The sequence below is a fragment of the Coturnix japonica genome, chromosome 2, assembly GCF_054131305.1.
Source record: "Coturnix japonica strain WE chromosome 2, WE-NBRP24, whole genome shotgun sequence".
NCBI lineage: Eukaryota > Metazoa > Chordata > Aves > Galliformes > Phasianidae > Coturnix > Coturnix japonica.
Genome location: NC_140664.1, coordinates 36,874,370 through 36,884,542, shown reverse-complemented (window position 1 = coordinate 36,884,542; position 10,173 = coordinate 36,874,370). Strand labels below are relative to the sequence as shown.

The following is a 10,173-nucleotide window of genomic DNA, read 5'->3' as shown; positions in this document are numbered from 1 at the left end:
CATCACTCTTCAAATCCTCTACAACATCTTTTCTTATATGTTCATCTTAATTCTCCATTACTAAAGTAGGTTTTTTCCCCGTGCACTTTTTCTAGGCCTCAGTTTTCACCTGTTTGAATTCCAGATCTTCCCCGGTGAGGGTGCTGTAGAATGGACATACGCACCAGTGCAGATGGGTAAATGTAAGAATCACTGCCTACAATCAAAGTGAAGTATACTTTAGCCAGAAAGATTGGGTGCTGTAATGTTGCTAAATGGAAAGAGGACAAACAGTCTCTCATAGATAGATAGTCTGTGTAATTTTACAGAGGATATGATTTGCTTTCTTGTTGGGTGACATTTCTTTTATTTCTTTCTCTTTTTTTTTTTTTTTTTTTTTTTTTTTGAACAATGCCATTTATTCTTTATGTTTAACCCTCACTCCCTCTTAACGCTTCTTCTCCTCTGTCCCTCCATCCACGTTAGTGACATTTGTGGTGTCAGTCCGCTAATGCTGCAGAACCTACCACAGATGGCAGCCCACTACTAGCTTGTTATCCAACATTTCTTAATGAAAATTGCACAGACAACACAAAAGCTATTCTGGCTCACCCACTCTGATTTTTAATGTTCGGTCATGTTCTGGTCCTGAAATATGATTTCTGCTGATGTAAGAATTCCGCGTTGTGTTTGCACTGCCTGAAGCAACAATGCAATACAAAACTAACCTTCTAATCTTGTTTAAAACTGACAGCCAGACATATTTCATACAATCATGTGGCATCAACTTTACAATGCTCGTGTGGTTTGTTAGAGCTCATCTTCAGCACATTCTGACTTCTAACAAAAGTTGTAACTGGCAGTAGTTGTATTGTAACTACATGCTCTATAAACATGGTAAGAGTTTAAAAGATCTTGCCATGATAATTTTAACACCATTCTCTTGTAAAAATGAGTCTTTCTTGCTTACACAGACTTACTCTTCATTGTGACACAGACAAAAGAGATGGGTCTCCAAGAAAGAGGAATTGGAAATCAAGTGTGGGATTGGGTCTAGCAGTTAATGGACTATTTGTACCCACTTGGTTTAAACACTGTGCTCTCAAGGGCTGCGTTGATCTTCTCCACAATGTGTGAGCACAGGGTTACAGTTCTATCTCCATGTTTGACACGGAAGAGTTTTCAATCAATTACATTTCAGTTATTTCAATTCTCAGACGTGTGTTTAAATTATCCCAGCTCTAATATATGTATTGTTGTAGTCATTTCTTTCCAGTCTTGTCAGGAGAACTGTCAGTTCACACCACTCAATCTTTCAGCAGAGCCACAAAAGGGCAGATAACTTGGTTAGCTCGTAGCTATCAAGAACTCTGTTAACATCAATCAGTATTAAGAAAAGAAGAAAAATAAGGATCTGTATCTCTAGATGAGAACTGAAGTACAAATCTATTCAATTAGGCATGAAACTTATCACTGCATATTCTCATGCATTTATCAAGTCAACACTTAACTACATTCTTCAGAGCATCTGCATGTAGCTTTCACGAAGCTTTTAAAATCCTTTTCCCTCTCAATGGCTCACTGCACTTTATTGAAGTTAATATTTATAAAAGCGATTCAGAAGGAACACAAACATTTTCGTTTGCACCAGCTCTGTGGAAGAAGAGCACAAGATTCCTAAAGGAATTACAAAGCCTAAGAAACATGTGGAGACTAAAAGGGCGAGCAGAGCAGCTGCGGGAGAACAACGCTTAAGCTCCGTTTACCCGGCTTCCGATTGTGACCACCCTCCGCTCGGCTATAGCGCAACACGTGGATGCGGATAAGGCCACGGCTGCTCTCACCACCCCGCCTGGCAGAGCCCCCCGACGACCTCTTCAGCCCCAAGCCGGGGAGGGGCAGCACCGTGATTCCTCCCCCGCAACCGCAGCCAGCGCAGAGAGGCGGCTCCCCGGGGTTCCCTTTTTTCTCTCCCGAGGTTTATTTCCCCGCTCTGTGCCGCCTCCGCCCCGCGGTAGCATTGCGCTACGGGGCGCTGTGTGCGGCAGCCGCCCCGCGTTGAGCCCCGAGCAGGGGCTGGGAGCTGACTCCAATGAGCGAGGATGTCGCACCCGGGTCGACAGAGACTCTGTGAGAATCATAAACCCATCACAACACTGAGATAGGGATCGATATGTTTTCTCTCCGGCAAGCGGGCGCTCTGTACCCGCTCAGTAGAAACTGCACGGGAAGTTTGAAGCGGGCGGGAGGAGGGCAGCATCCCTTCTCCGAGCACTGCCCTCGGCTTCCACGCGTCCCGGCGAGCTCCAGCTCCGCCACAGGGGACGGCTCGGGGGAGGGCCGCACGTCAGCATCGGTGGGGCGGCGTCACAGAGCGCCCCGGGAGCGGCGGGCGGGGGTCCCGGGCGGGGCCGGCATCGCCGCGGCGGGCTGCGGCCGCGGTGGCGGCGGCGCGCCGCCTCGCCTCTCCTCTCCTCGCTTCGCTTCGCCTGGCCGCTCGCCGCCGCGGAGGGGCGGCGCTGCCTCCCCGTACTCCCCCGCCCGGCGCCCCGCTCCGTCTCCGGGAAGGGCGCGGGGAGCCCCTCGTTGCCCCTCGGCGCAGCGGAGGAGTTGAAGCCGGCGGCGGCAGATCGGTGCGATGCCGTGTTAGCCCCCGGAGGGAAGGAGCACGAGTGGCCGGGGCTGCGGCTGGCATCATGGGCACCGGGCTCGGGGGCGCGGCGGACGGGCTCCCTGCGCGCTCCTAGTGAGCCCGGAGATGTGCCGGCGCCCGGGGGAAATATTTTGGAAATAGCACGGAGCGGTCCGAGGAGGACGAGCGGGGACACCCCGTTTCACCAGCTGAGAGGAGGTCGCCCGGCGGTCGTGTACTGGCAAGTAAGCGCTCCTTTTCTTTCATGTTTTTATTTTAATATATATATACATATATATTTTTTCCTCCCCGCATCTCGAGTGACTTCTTGCAGCTGTTGGTTGCCTGCACCGGGTTTGGAGTTCAGTCTCCCGGGAGGCTGGGCTGGGCTGCAGGGGAGCGCGGTCCCGCATCCCAAAGGTACGCGCTGCGCCGCGGTGCCGGGGGAGCACTGGGTGCGGGGAGCCCGCTTACAGCTGCAACAAATGGTGACTTACAGGAATTAGTGTGAAATGCCTTTTGCTTTATGCTGGGCTGTAACTCAATTGTAGGAGACTCTTAATTGCTTTCTGGCAGCGGCAGGCTGCGTGTGAGCGTTTCAGACCCTGTCAGGGATTAAGATAGCAAAGCTGGAGTTTTGATTTTGATGCTTTTAACTTTCTGGTGTCCTACCTGGGGATTTCCTCTGAGGTGCTTTTGCTGTGAGGATATGGTTTATTCGGTCTTGTTTGTTTGCTTGCTTTCACCCGTGGCTACCTATTATCGTACTTGGCAGTGCCATGAAACAGAAAGTTGACCGTGACATGTTCAGGATGCAGAGCATGGGCAGCAGGCAGGGGGCTAATTCTGCTCCTGGAGGAACTCCACAGGAACAGGCCCATGAGTCTGTGATCTCCTGCTAAAACCTCAAAGAGCTCTGAACAGACCTGTCACGCTGCAGAGGACAAACCCTCCTGTTCACTGTTCAGCACAGATAGTGTTTAAGCTAACAGCTTCTATTCCCCTATCTACAAAGCACCTGCCTGTGGAATGCAAGGGATAGAGAAATGATTCCTGTGCCAGTTTGGGAGCAGACAGAACTTCAGACTGTGTTTAATTAAGTTTGCTGGTATTGATTTCTTTAGCATCTTCTTTCTGAGCCTGAAAACTACAATTCTGTACAGTGACCTTGATGCACATTCTGTTTGAACACAGGAGTATCACAGAATAAAAGCAGTTATACAGATTTATAGTTCAGCTCTGACACTTCACTAAGAGCTCTGGCAGCGCCAGTTGAACGCAGTAGTTTCAGCAGAGGTATATGGTTTGTGTACAGGCTTGGAGAAATAGCTCACTCACAGGGTTGAAATAAGTTGTGGTCTTAGAAGCTCTTGCAGAAATGTCAGCATGCATGAAACATCTGAGGAGTTTGGGATATTTCTTTTTCTAATCAGAGAGATCTGTAGCAAAAGATGTTTGGGGGCAGTCTTGGAGCTCTTCAGGTTAAGGCACATTGCTTTGCTGACAGGAGCAGATCTTCTAATGGGCTGCAACAGATGTTTTTACATAGATGCTAAGCTAACTGCATTAAAAGCTGTTGACTTGCCAGTAACTAACTCGAGTTTATAGCAGAAAGATAAAGTAAGCCTTTCCGGTAACTGGACGGAGCTCCCTGTGGGTTAGAAGGCAGAAGGGAATGTCATTTGTTTCAGTGCAATTTCAGGATAGCTTTCCTGTGGTTTGTATTTCTAACTGCCTGAAGATACAGTGAAACACAATTAGAATAACTGTTGAAAGATATTGGGACACGAATCAATCCATTACTTTAAACAGCTTCTGCGTCATATCAACAAAGTACAAAGTGCTCCTCGGTTTTGTTGTAGTAATTCCTTCCTCTGTTGCAGAGTGGCAGGCTTTCACTAGGCATGTGCAAGGGAGAACACGAAACAGTGAAGAATGCACTGATCTGAATTAATTTGGGCTATGTAATGTAGTGGCGATTTCCACAATTAATATAATTAACTGCTTACAGTTGATTCTATAAATAAGTGGGTTTTAAAAATAGTGTCAGCTTTGTCACTCCTGATACAGATTATGGAGCCCTTTTATTTCTTTTCAGTTCTTCGAATTAATCAAACGCTATACTCGTTCTTTGCCTCAAGAGGAAGAAAACATAATTTACTGATATATCATTTGGCTTTTGCAGTATCTTGCCCAATAGCTATGAGATAATCTAATGAAGGTCCTCATCACTGAATTAAAGAACATGCTGCTCTAGACTTTCACTTACAGAGAAATTATTGTTACATGGCCGAAGAACCAAGTTTTCACAGAATCTAGTAGAAAAAGGAAACCTTTCTTTTTATGCTGGGGACTTGAAAGGGGGAAGGTAGAACATGAGGTCTTTAAGGATAAAATTACAAAGCAGTGACTTCTAAGATACAGATCAAACCCCTTTATCTTCAGATATTTTCTTTATCTTTGATTTGGAACTTTTCCACTTACTTCAGTTTAAATTATGTATAGTTCTTAATTTTAAAAACTAGAGAATGTCCATTGTACCATTTACTGTAAAGCTCTTTCAAGCCTTCTCTCTAATGTGCTTTATCACAGTTTGCTTGTACCTTTTTCAATTAGAGATTTCCAAAGTACAGCACGTTCAACTCTGTGGCAGGGATTTTTATTATAATGTTATGCAGATCTTTTTAATAGAGAGGATATTGACTTGATTCAGAGATTTCAGGTTAAGATATTACATTTCTTTCCTAATTTTTTCTCACCATATTTGCTCAGATGTGCTGTTTGGCTTGTCACGCATAACTTGCATCAACTGACAGAAAGCCCTGTAAGCAAAATTAAACATTATCAACAGTTCAGTAAGGTTTTGCTTGTCAGTCCAACCCAGATGACTGTGTTTTTTCTATGATTCTTAAATATATAAATATATTTATACTTATAAAATAGTTTCTTCTCAGTTCTTCACTCCGTATTTCTCAGAAAAGCACCATTTCTTCATGGTTGTAACTTAGCACTGGTCCTTGTGTCTGAGCCACCACAAACACTATCAGTATTCCTTACCAATAGCCATCTCCAGGTTTGCTTGCATGCATTGTTAAAAAGGTAAGGAGTTGTAGCAAAAAAAAATAAGTGTTAGATAAGTTTAACATGCAGTCTTTCATGGCCCTTCTCATGGCTGTGTTTTCGGTTAAGGTTTCCAGCAAGAGACCTCAATGTGGGCGGGTTGAATCCCAATTTAAGTCTGCTGCATCAACGTGTTCTTCTGACAGTCTGCTGTGACATTGGCTCAGCATGACTATACAGCTGACCTTCTGTATTTACCTTGAGTTTTACCTGCCACAACTAGAGGAGTCTGAAAGTCTTTTTGCCATTGCGGCTAACCTGATTTTTCTGCATTCCTGTTGCAGATCAGAGAAAGGAGAGAAAGCACTCATTAAAAAAATATAGAATAGATTATACCTCAAATATACTGCTCTAATCTACACCAGGGGATGCAGTGGAGACACTGTTATTGACATTTACATATATAGTCATTTTCTAAAGGGAAGGACCTGTCCATCTTCAGAGACTGATATAATAGGTGACAGTATCTACTCATTACAAAGAAGAGGAGCTATGTAATAAGGAAGCTGAGCTTTTCTTCATTGTGCAGTTCTGATATGGTTGTCACTGTCATTTGCAACTGTGAGCTTTATCTTCAGTAATTAGCTGAAGCTGGCCAAAAGGGGTGGCACAGAGATGTGTAATGAATCTAGAGGAACAGAAGCTAAGGGCTGGATTTTTTCTTGAGGACTTTCTGTTTTTGATTTACTAAGTAAATATTTTTGCCCTCAGAATGAATTTGGATGTTTCCAGGTTGGAACAAGACTTGAGGTAGAGCTCATCTCTGACACTGGTGCTTGCAGGGTTTATTTTAGTGGCCGCTGCAGTTCCTGTGTGAGATATGGTTGAGGTTAAGGGCTGTGAAGGAGCTTACAGTTTCAGCTACCATGTACTCAACTGATTGTTGTCAATTGATAATTCTGCAGGTAGTTATAATCTAATCTCAAAATGACTGGATTTATTTATTTATTTGATGTATTTGCTACTTGTTCTTAGGTTTAAGTGTTCCTCGCCAGGTCTGATGAAAAGCAAGCATGGGAAAGTCATCAGAAACATTTATTTTTCTTTCTGTTAGAAATTAAAAGGATGTTCAAATCTTCCTGTACAAATGATAGAATCAAAGGGCAGGACAAGTTCCTTTCTTTAGTATAAATGTTATTTCATAATTTTTTATTGAGCTTAGTGTAAAATGTTCAGTGATTTCAACAGGAATAATACCATCCTATTGGAACTCTTATCAGAGTTTGATATTCATCCATCATATAGTCATTATCACTGGCCTTTCTATAAAAATATGGATTCTTAATTGCATAATTGTTTCTGAAATTCTTTTTGTGAAATGCTTTGTTGTTTCTAAATATATCATCACTCAAAATTATGTGAGATAGCTTTTTTCTGGTCATCTACATGGCAGAATGTTTTAATTGACTATTTTAACAGTTGTGAATAACGAACTGTATGTTTCAGCTTCTGCAACACAAATGGGCATTGATTTTCTTGGCTTGCTTTTGACCCCTAAAGAAGTAAAGCAATTAGAATTATGTTTGCATCTCCTCTCTCTCTTATCATTTCATATATATTATAAACAGACTTTGAGAACTGATGTACACTAATCAGATTTTTTTTTTTTTGAATGAAAAAGGCTGCGAAAATCAATGGCCCTGCATTTGTCTTGTAGCTCTAGATTTCATCACACACAGCTGTCTGCCTGTGTGTATTATCAGTTGGTATCACAGCTGAATATCCCTAAATGCAGCAGAATTCACAAACAGCTCTTTCTACACCTGTTTTAACCAGTTATTAAATGGCAAACATTTATGAGGCAATATATAGAGGGTCGATCCATGCAGAGTGCTTCTTGTTATGTAGTAAAATACACACCAGTGCGTGCACTGAGCTCTTCGCTGGGGATAGATTTATGAATAGCAATCAGTGTCAGGCCTATGAGCTTTAAAAACTGGAGTGTCTTCATTCTAATTCTTTATTTTTCTCCTTTTATGGAACAACTTTATGAACACAGAGGGTAATATATAATAAAAAGAACTCTTTTCAAAATCAGCATTAGGCTTTAATAATGAAGAATAAATTTAAAAGCAAAGTGGTGCTGTAGTTCCAAGAAACTGGAGTGGTTAATGCACTATGAATATGGCATGATTGGCTGCTGTCAGGGGCACAGTTAGTAGCAGGGTTCCCCTGTTGGCAAACTAAACATCTCTATTAATATAAGTGCAAAAATTACTGCACTGCCTTTTCAGTTGAAGCAGTTTCTCAGTAAAATACAGTGACATAAATGAAATATATATATATATATATATAATTTTCTTGGAAAAGCTTACTGGTAGACATTTCTAAGGAAAATATATAGAAAATGTATATAGAAATATGACAGCACCTGAAGATTATCACCCTTCATTTTTCTTTAAATCACTGAAATTAGGAAAAACATTCCTGAATAACTGAATGCACAAATATACCATGCCATTAGTATTTCAGCTAGTTAATTCTTAAGCATCAGTAGTAAAGGCTTATAACATGCTTCTTTTCACAAGTTACTGTTTTAAGTAATTAGGAGGTTGTCTAGTCTATTTGCTCGAGATGTCTTAATTAAGTTTATCTAAATTTCATGTTATTAATCTGTTTTATGAAGCAATTTCCATTTTTACTATATTCAATAGCTTTCTCCTGAGATGATGCGTATCTTACTGATCAGTTATTATACATTCTTTGTGCTGTATTACTCTGTTCCCAATACCATTTATATAGCTGTTTTTTGTTGTTGCTGTTGTGTTGTTTTGTTTGTTTTTGCAATGTTTTCTTGTGGTTTTTGTTTTTTAGGAAAAGCTTTATTTTTTTGAAACTGCATTCACTGCATCCTTTGATTAATGGAGAAACCCAGTTGTTAGTGGTGATTAGATATTCCCATTTATCATGGTGCTCATACACAACATGCTCTTTCATGTACCTCTTAATATTTTTAACATCTTCATAATGCAATTACAATATTTTTTCCTGAAATTAGAATTTCATGGTTAATGATCTGCATTTCTTATTCACTTCATATAGTACAGTTTGCATCCCACTCATTGTTTTCTCAAGTCCAAGCTTCTGTAGATTTTTGTGCTTTGCTTCTGTGTGTTTATATACAACTGTTTATTAATATTTATATGCTATTCTTTGTGTACTGTGTGTTTACAGGATTGCTCCCAGGGACTTTCCTCTTTGAAATCTGATTTTATTTTGGCTTGTATAATAGCTCTTCACAATTAGCTGCAGTTGCCTAACCTCAGCAAAGCCGTGTTTTTTTTTGGTTTTTTTTTTTTTTTTTGTGGAAAAGCATTTTGGGAAATGGGAAAACAAGAAATGCTGGGGATTGGTTCTCTTTGGGAAATTCTAAAAACACAGTCCAGCATCTGGCAGAGAAGGACCTGGAGTTTCTGATGGACGAGAAACTTAATGTGAGAAAGCAGTGTGCTCTTGCAGCTTGGAAGGCAAACGGTATCCTGGGCTCCATCAGGAGAGGGGTGGCCAGCAGGGGCAGGGAAGTGATTCTCCCTCTTTACTCTGCTCTTGTGAGGCCCCATCTGGAGTACTGTGTCCAGGTATGGAACCCTCAGTACAAGAAAGACATGGAGCTGTTGGGAAGGGTCCGGAGGAGGGCGATGAAGATGATCAGGGGACTGGAGCACCTCCCCTATGAAGACAGGCTGAGGGAGCTGGGCTTGTTCAGCCTGGAGAAAAGAAGGCTGCGGGGTGACCTCATTGCAGCCTTTCAGTACCTGAAGGGAACCTATATCCAGGAGGGGAGTAAACTCTTTGAAAGGGCTGATAATAGCAGGACAAGGGGAAATTGATTTAAGTTGAAAGAAAATAGGTATAGGTTGGATGTTAGGGAAAGTTCTTTACTGGGAGAGTGGTGAGGTCCTGGAACAGGCTGCCCAGGGAGGTTGTGGGTGCCCTGTCCTTGGAGGTGTTCAAGGCCAGGTTGGATGGGGCCCTGGGCAACCGGATCTTGTAAATGTGGAATTTTGGTGGCCCTGCCAGGCAGGGGGGTTGGAACTTAATGATCCTTGAAGTCCCTTCCAACCTGGATCATTCTGTGATTCTGTGTGATTCTGTGATCTACACAAATTAGTTGGGATCTTCTTTCTCTTAAATTTGTGCATTATATACAGATTTTTAAATATATTTTTATTTATTTATTTATTCAAATTACTTCTTTATTTTCATGCTTCATTCTGAGCTCCTCTGTCCCGCCACACCTCTTCCTGATCCCCCCTCCCTAAGGAAATAATGACTTAAGGGTATAGTTGGAATTTCTTAAAAATGAGTTTTGGAAGAGGGTCTGTGACACTGTGGACCTTATTACATCAGACTTGCAGGAAATAAATATGCTTCCTGGTCCAGCCTTGTTCTGTTGCTGCCGCACTGTCTCTAGAGAGAGCTGCTAATGTACCACAGATCAT

The 10,173-nt window shown here is 42.2% G+C and overlaps 1 protein-coding gene across 7 annotated transcripts in view; it reads left to right on the top strand.

Moving 5' to 3' along the window:
* The first annotated feature begins 1,974 nt into the window (after positions 1–1,974).
* The window catches only part of SNTG1 (syntrophin gamma 1), a 310,650-nt gene continuing 302,451 nt past the window's right edge, over positions 1,975–10,173 (top strand). For 4 of the 7 annotated variants that reach the window (XR_014942541.1, XR_014942540.1, XM_085537391.1 and 1 more), the window contains exon 1: positions 2,365–2,856. The gene's annotated coding sequence lies outside the window, so the exon portion shown is untranslated. Of the gene's footprint in view, positions 2,857–10,173 lie in introns of all 7 variants that reach the window. The other 3 variants (XM_085537389.1, XM_085537392.1, XM_015855564.3) reach the window with 2 other exon arrangements.